A 9274-nucleotide genomic window follows, 5' to 3' on the forward strand; every position below is an offset into this window, starting at 1 on the left:
AATAACTCAGTAGCACTTCCAATGAACATAAAGAAAAAGGCCTGTTGAGTTTGACAAACACGACTTGGCAAGTGTATAAAGCTGTGGCAACTGCACACTTTCAAAATTGGGTCAGCAGAACCCGAGCAGTATTCAAGAGAGTGTAAGGCAGGGACACCTAGAAAAAGTCCTTGTATGGGTCCCACAGAGGTTTCCAAGTACAAGACACTGTGTTGGCTTTTACACATTCAATTACAGCCTTAGCCCCACCCCATAAAAAATACTTTCCATTTTGAGCCAGTTTGGATCGGAGAGTGGTTTGTGCCTCAAGGAATTATTAATAAGATGCTGAAAAGTCCCTAATAATTTAGTTAGCCAGATTTTCCTGGTACAAAGACAGGCCTCCATGGCCCTCTTCTAGTTTATGTTCCTTTCTTCAATCAATTGATCAACTGTATTTACTGTGTGCAGAGCACTGTACTAAGAACTTGGGAGAATACACCAGAGTTGGTAGACATGCTCCTTCCCCACAAAGAGCTTCCCAATTCCTCGCCCTTTCAGATGCCTTTAAGGTATGTAGTGCCTGTTCCTTTCCAGCCCTAAGATGCTCTTCAGCTGGAGACAGAAATACCACTGGATTTAGAAACGAGACCAGGACTCGTGGGCAGGGAATGTGTCTGTTTATTCTTATATTGTACTCCCTAGTGCTTAGTATAGTGCTCTGCACACAGTAAGCACCAGTAAATACGACTGAATGAATGAGTGACTAAGTAACCCTGAATTTTATCATTCTGGCTCCTTCGTATGGATTAAATGGCCTATGTGGCTTCGTGCAATTCACTTCAACTTTTGGTTTTTCAGTTTCCTGGAAAGTGGGGGCTATGAGTCAATTAATGATGGCAAAGTATTCTGTCAATATAAAGTGCACTGTGAATGCTTAACTTAATGGCAATTTGCCCCAAATCACTCTGTCTTCCTCTTCCCGGTCATTACAAAAGGCTAAGGTCAGAGATGCTAAATGTCCTGTTTAAAACTGGTTCAAGTCTGGTACAGCCATGAAATCCTGCCAGGCAGAAAAGTAATAAATTCAATTCGAGATGAAAAAAGCCCACAGTTCCACTTAACCCTTCAGTGTGACCCACCAATAAAGTCTCAGTGTCCATAAACAGGTCTTAAAAGGTCCATCAGACCTGGGTGAGACTACAGAAGACAATCATAGTCATTGAGCACTGTACTAAGCACTTGGGAGAGAATGACATAACAATATAACAGAGTTGGTAGGCATGTTCCCCGCCCACAGCGAGCTTCCAGTGTAGAGGGAGAGACAGACATTAATATAAATAAATTACAAATATGCACAGAAGTTCTTGTGGGGCTGAGGGAGGGGTGAATAAAGGGAGCAAATCAGGGTGACATGGGGAGAGGATGAAATGAGGCCTTAGTCAAACCCCTTGGAGGAGGTGTGCCTTCTATAAGCCTCTAAAGGTAGGGAGAGTAATTAGCTGCTAAGGGCCCACGGATTCCAGCCCGGAAGGAGATTTGAATCCGGGTTGGCCCAGCCCATTGAACCATGCCTAACCACTTGGCATACTGTTCTTGGTGGGGAAAGAAAATACCCTGGAACACTGACCTCCCAATAGAGCCCATACCAGATACTCTGTATCTTGGGAAGCATGTAATTTGGAGGACAGAACATTTTGTTTTCCACAGACTGGGATTTCTGACCACAGTCTTAAACTGCAATTTCAATGATAGAGTCAACAGAAAGGGAGTGGGAGAGATAAGGATGCTCCCCTCTAATCCTCTGGGAGACAGGTTTGGCGAAGGGAGTGGACATTTCAGTACAAGACCAAATGAGGCATTTTCCCCGACCGTGTCCCTTTTATCTGTCATCAGGCCAGAGTGCCGACTAAGTGTCCCAGCTGGCGACACTGAAAGAAGGAGCGTGGGCTGCTTCTGGGCCAGTCCACTCAATTGCTTGTCCATCTGTAGTTTCCCATCCACCAGGAGAACCGTACATAGGCAAGAGTCGTAACTAATCCATCTTGGAGCCTTAGGAGGGAATTCTAATTGCCATCCCAAAGAGGTCGAGCAGCAGACAGCAAGCCGGCCCAGGGTCCCCAGATGACGTCAATCGCTTTAATGTCCCTGGTTTGCTTCTGGATTTTCTGTTGCTCATCTTTCCTTGCTTTTATTAAATCAACTCTCCTCGAAAAAGTGACAGATTTCTATCCCCCTCACACATGTGCATCCATACAAAGCAGTTTAAATGCTGCTGCTCTATAGATTCGATCGCCTTGTCTGAAACTCAGTTTCTCGGGGAAAGACAAGTCAAGGTGAGCCATTCTTTCTGTTTTCTCACAGGATGGGCTGATCTGCCTTTCAAAGGGAGCCTCTTGTTTAAGGCATTCAATTCTGCTCTGTTTATTCCTACCAAGCGAGGAGGAGCTGCAGACAATGGCAGTTTTACATGCTCCCATATCAGGGCCACACAGGGTTGGGGTGGGTGACTGACTCTTGACACCCCCCCCTCCACTCCCAGAAACACTCATATGACTTGGGAATACAGTGCTCAAAGCCACCCCCCAGAACCGAGCCTCCCCACCCACTTCAGCCGTGTAACTGGACAAAGAGGGTCCAATTGCATACAGTGCCTGGCACATTGTAAGCGCTTAACAAATACCATAATTATTATTATTATCTCCATACCCTGAAGTCCACTTTCAGTAAACACCTGCTCTGATGGGCTGAACGTTGCCCCCTGCAATGCAGATGGTGCAAGTGTGAGCCCACTGTTGGGTAGGGACTGTCTCTATATGTTGCCGACGTGTACTTCCCAAGCGCTTAGTACAGTGCTCTGCACACAGTAAACGCTCAATAAATACGACTGATTGATTGATTAGGCAGCTGACCGGCCACAATCCCCAGCGTTCACTACCCAAGCAAACAGCGGGGAAGCACATTTTGTCCCTTGGACCTTTTGATCCTGCCAAGCATTAGGTTTTCCTGCACACGTTAAGGGGCAAAACAGGCCAGCTCTACTGCTACTCGGAAAGAGCCGGACGGCTCCCACAGCAGAGTTAGCGCTTGAAATGGTGTTACTCTGTTTGGGCCAGATCATTCAACAGCCCTGGGAAAGTGACAATTTCATGAGTGGATCCATCTGGAGAGGTCAAAATGGAAAGCTGCATAAGGTACACAGAGCCCACTGTTGGGTAGGGACTGTCTCTATATGTTGCCAATTTGTACTTCCCAAGCGCTTAGTACAGTGCTCTGCACATAGTAAGCGCTCAATAAATACGATTGATGATGATGATGTTTGGCACATTCATAGATATCAATTCACCTACTCCACTTGTTTATCCACTTATTCCTCTTTCCCTTATCCAGCTGTTATTAGTCGCCACTGTTTTTCTTCTGGCTCCCACTATTTCTATCTGCCGGTCTCCCCCATTAGGTTGTAAACTCCTCGAGAGCAAGAACTGCACCTTATTTCTGTTGTGTTCTCTAAACTGCTTAGTACAAGGCTCTACACATGGGTACTCAATAAATGCCACTGGTTGGAAGGTGTGGGAGAGCTCACTCACCTGGAGCGGGTCCTCATTCCCACAGCCTTGCCCACGGTTCTCCTTTCAGCATAGTTTCTGGTTTCAAATGGAGAAGCTAATTCTTTGGCATTGATTGAGCACCTTAGTGAAAGGCGTTCTACTGAATGCTTGCAAGAGAATAACAAAAGCGGGATACAGTCATTCATTCAATCGTATTTGAGCGCTTACTGTGTGCAGAGCACTGTACTAAGCGCTTGGGAAGTACAAGTCCATGCTCCCTACTCTCAAGGAGTTTCCAATCCAATGGATATTCCAGTTCTTTCTCCCCACCTTTCCCTTTTATGGGAATGACTCTTCTCCCTTCATCCCTACCCCTAGGAAAGGAAGGGGCACTCAAGGACACAAAACACACTACTGGCAAAGAGAAGCCTCAGGTGCTCCCACATTCTGGTAAATAACCCTATACATCCCTTGTTAGGGGTTTTCTCTGAATGAAAGAACGGGCTGATCTTCAGCACTGGGTGTGGGATCAAATAGAAAAACAAGACAAGGGGTTCAAACATACACAATATGGTGGAATCTATTTCTGCAGTGACGGCCGAGGCAGAGAAAGGGAATGGACCAACTTTCATGTCATTAACTCTTCATCCTCGTTTATATGGAACTGTCCAGAGGTACAATATCTAGATAATTCAGGCCAAAAGGTATTTCTAAGCCTCAATTATCCAGATAATTGGCATGGATAGATACATCCAGAGTCCCAAGGATAAGAAGCTGGGGAATCACACCTCCTCTCGTTTCCAAATTGGGTAATTATTTCCAAGAAGAGTCAATAGCAAAATGACATTTTAATAAAAGCGCATTTGTTTGTTTTTATTTATTTGTCTGATTTTTTTTAAGTTCAGCTCATTAGCTAATAGCCTCCAGGAAAAGGTACAGTGAAACATACTCCTAATTAGAATAGTTAAAACCATCAGAAACAGCAATTGATATAATTACAGTGAACCCAAAAATGTGATTCACCTCAATCCTCCACTGTGCAACAGTAGGTCTCCTCTCCCTCCGACTAAGGCTTTTGTTGATGCAGATTAGTTAGGTCTTGCCTGGGGAGCACCTCTTTGGTACCATGATGCCAATGCGACTTTATGAACAGTGATCCTGCTATTTGGTGAAATCCTCAAAGCTTAGCTGTCTTTTCAAAGCAACTATTCCCTTTCTCAAATGTACTAAGGATCAGCTTCAGCATGGCTAGACAAGAGAAGACATGGAAGTAGCGGGAGGTCGGATGAGACTCCCTCCCCAGCCTAGTCAGGTCAGGCGGTAGGGGTTCAGGGCAGTTGCCCCATATTTGCTGAAGATTCACTTCTCTCCAACCAACTTCACACCACTCAAGGCCTGCTCCTCTCCCCTCCCCATCCCTGCAGGGCTGGGGACAGAGGTTGGCTCCAGTCTTGAAGAAATGCCTACAAGCATAACTCGGCAACTGAACCGTCTCCCCTTCCTCCCTTTCCACAGTTTCACTTTTGCTACGGAAGGGGCATGGGATTGGTAGTCATGAGACCTGGGAAACAGAATGCCTGATAGCCCTTTTCTCAGAGTTTCTGCTTTCACTATGGAAAGAGCTCCTAGGCACCCCAAAAGCTGTGTCCCCACGTCGCAAGCAGCAGACATGCAACAAAAATAATGCAAGGGGATTGGAAACATTGGACCCAAAGGAAAGGTTAAATAATAGTAATAATGATGGTACTTGTTAAGCGCTTACTATGTGTGAAGCACTATTCTAAGTGCTGGGGGGGAAACAAGGTGATCAGGTTGTCCCACATGGGGCTCACCGTCTTAGTCCTCATTTTACAGATGAGGTAACGGAGGCACAGAGAAGTTAAGTGACTTGCCCAAAGTCACACACCTGACAAGTGGCGGAGTCGGGATTAGAACCCATGACCTCTGACTCCCAAGTCCATGCTCTTTTTACTGAGCCATGCTGCTTCTCAGCAGCGTGAGAAGGCCCCCTCCCCACAGCACTTGTATATATATATTTGTACAGATTTATTACCCTATTTTATTTGTACATATTTACTATTCTATTTATTTTGTTAATGATGTGCATAAAGCTTTAATTCTATTTGTTCTGACGACTGACACCTGTCTACATGTTATGTTTTGTTGTCTGTCTCCCCCTTCTAGACTGTGAGCCCGTTGTTGGGCAGGGAGCATCTCTATATGTTGCCGACTTGTACTTCCCAAGAGCTTAGTACAGTGCTCTGCACACAGTAAGCACTCAATAAATACGACTGAATGAAAAGAGTATCAATCACTTCCCAAATCCTTAGTTCAGTGTACTGCATTCAGAAGACCCTCGACGAATACCATTACTACGGCTACTATTAGAGTACGCCTGAAAATCTGATTGACTATCTCCAAAATGAAATTCAAACATACACAGTTCCATTCTGCTCCCCTGCTTTTCACTGCCCCAAAGGCCCAAAAGGAGAACCCTCTGCCATCAGTAACAATCTAGAAAAATCTTGCAAGTGGAGAGACTTTGCACATAGTGACCTCTCAAGAAATACCATTGATTGATGTTGTCAACAAGCAAATCGAGGTTTCTCTTTAACCTGTGTTACTAACATGAGACTCAAACCCAGGTTGCAATTATAGGATGCCCTGTGCTCCTGAAGTTGGCTGTTGGACAAGACCAAAGATGCCACATAGGTGAACACACCAAAGGCCTAGCCTGGTAAACCCCACTTTCCTTGCCCTCCCTCCCATCTGCAACGTCCCAAAGCATCATGTCAACTGCAATTAGAAGAGCCTTGTTTGGTGTTTGCATGCTCCCAATCTAAGCCATCCGGTTGCACAGCTCTACAACACTGGCCCTTTGGTTTCTCAGAGGGCGACACCCACAGAATCTCTGGATAAAGAAATAAAACACTGTAGTGGGCTATCGTGGAATCTCTGACCTGGGAGAACTTTAGAGAAAGAACAAGCATCTCCTCGATCTCGGAGTCATTTCCAGGCCTGGAAGCAGGGATCTGGTGGCCTTCAAAGGGATTGCCAGCTCTGTGATCCTAAGCAGTGGGTGAGGTTTTAGAAGTCCATACCGAGCGTCTGGGGAACTGAGAGAAAATGTTAACTAGGAAGCCCCTAGACCAACGGCCAGCCATAGAGGCCTTTGTCATTACTGGGGCTGCAGTGGGAAACAATTTAAGTTTATTGAAAAAGGACTGGCTTGTTTTTCTACCCCGGGACAAAACCTACAAGTAACAAAAAAACTCCGTTAGCTCCGAACAAGGTTTAGAAAATTATAAGCATCATTAAAGATGAAAGACTTTTTTTTCCCAACAATTCAATCTCTTCCTTAGCAAAGAATGTGAAGTCTGCAGAGTTGGGGAAAAAGAACACATTAACACAGCTTCCATTTAATCTGGATGAACACTTAACAGTTCGATAATTTGCTTCGTACTTTTGTCGATTCCATTTTCTTTTCCAGCACTCTTAGGGTTTTAATTACAAGAGCACAGAAGAATATGTTTACTCTTGGCATTAGGGATGTCATGACTTCTCTTCTTATAAGAAGGATTACACATTCCAAAGGAATTACACAAAGCAGAAGGCTAATAATGCAAGGAGGAAAGCAAACAGTACTAGAAGTCAGCAGCAGGAGTCTAGAGGGTAGGTAATGCATTGCACCTAGCTCATTTTGGATCTTCCATCTAAAAAGGAGTGTTTGCATACTACATTTCAGTAGACACCCATCAGATTCCCTCACTCTCACCCACAGTAGTTGTTTAAGCTTATTCAGACAGCTAGTATTATTATTAGTAGTAGTACATTATTTAATAAGTACTTACTGTGTGTCAAACACCATGCACAACCCTAGGGAAGGTACCCAGGATCATCAGCTCAAACAGCCCTTGCCCCACACTAGGCTCACAATTTACAAAGTTGAGAAAGTGGGTACTTGGTCCGTAGTACACAAATGTGAAGACGGGCATAGAGGAGGTGAAGTGACTTATCCAAGATCACTCAGCAGGTCAGAGGCAAAACTATGACTAGAACCCCAAGCTCTCTACAAGAGACTCCACAGAACTGCACCTATTTGCCTAACAATAATGGTAAACTTTTAGAATAGAGCTGCAGTCAGGTCAAAACCATTCTCTAGATGCTGAAATACCTCAGCTGCTCACCAAATGTGCCTCAAACATCCCCCTGTACTCACCACACCAAACTCTGCCAAGTCTCCTTACCACTCGCTCTGTCACCAGGCAAAGAGCACTAACATCTGCTTGGTGCATCCCCATTGAAACGTAACAAATTCACCCAAGAGCTCCCTCCCAAGAACCCATGAGGCTCTAACGAATGCTTGCATTAGCTCCCTGACTGAATCCATAGGTCAAGAGTTCACAAGCACTTACTAATTCCCACTGCAGTTTTACAAAACAAGTGTTTAGTACAGGGCTTTGCACACAGTAAGTGCTCAATAAATACCACTGATTGACTGACTGGTTAGCCTGGGCTCACATTCTACCACCCCTAGTTGAGTCATTCCAATGACAGAGAAGAAATGTCCTCTTCTGCCAATCTTCCCAAATATCGGAATCCCATGGTGAACACCTCGGTATCATTCACTGAGGCAATTCAAAGAGATTAAGAGAATGGGAGCAACAATCTGAGGGATTTTCCATACCACCTACCTCCTCCTAAATGATTGATCTCTTTACAGTTCCATTGATGTCTGGTGCCTTGGGTGCAGATGCTTTGGCCTTGGAGAGCAAGACCAGTTCACTGCTTCACCCCACTTTCCGGTACCTGAGTGAACTTTCTGCACTGAATCACATGATTTCGAGAAGTGGTATGGGGCCTCCTGAACCACCTCGGCATTACAGACCACAGAGTTCAGAGATCTCTTGAGACATGCAACAAGGGGAATGATTCAGCCACCTGCTCTCCCAATTTTTTTTTTTATACAAGGAAGAGACCAACTTTCTAATTGAAGAAACTCCCCTTGCTAGAAGAAAACAAGTATCCAAATGGTTAGTTCTGATTTTAACTGGCTGCAAGTTAGAAAATGGGTCCCAGCAAATATAGGAGACATCTGGTAGGGAGGTTGCTGCAACTCATTTGGTTTACAGATTTAGTTGAAACCAGCTAATCCTAGTCAAAAGTCAGGGTGGCTGTTTGTCAAGTTGCATATTGAACTGTCCAGTTTTAAGCTGGTCTATACCCTTTCCATTATGTGTGAATCATATTAATAATTTTGGAAAAATCACCTTTATGTCTGGTATTTTTATTATCAGTGCCCAATCTCTTCGTACCTTGGATTCTGCCACCCAGTTTGCCACTGAGAAGTGGCGTCTTCATTTACAGGAACCCAGAAAGGAAACCCAAGCACTTTGATACTCACCCCCTTCCTGCCCCCAGCCCCGCATGTACATATCCTTATATTCTGTTGCTTCCCCAACCTTTATTTTATTATCTGTCTCCTCCACTAGACTGTAAGCTCCTGGTGGTCAGGGATCATGTCTATGTATTGTGCTCTCCCAGGTGTTTCGGACAGCATTCTGCACATAATATGCACTCAGTGAATCGACTGATTGAACCCAAGGACTCTGGAGCTAGCCGGGAGGGGAGGGGAAGTCAGAGATCAGGACAACCCCCAGGAGAAACCCTCTAAGTTTAGGTGGACTCGAACTTTGGCAAAATGGTGCTAATGATGTCATTATTCTACACTGTGTGCCCATGGAAAT

Source organism: Tachyglossus aculeatus, chromosome 13, assembly GCF_015852505.1.
Source record: "Tachyglossus aculeatus isolate mTacAcu1 chromosome 13, mTacAcu1.pri, whole genome shotgun sequence".
NCBI lineage: Eukaryota > Metazoa > Chordata > Mammalia > Monotremata > Tachyglossidae > Tachyglossus > Tachyglossus aculeatus.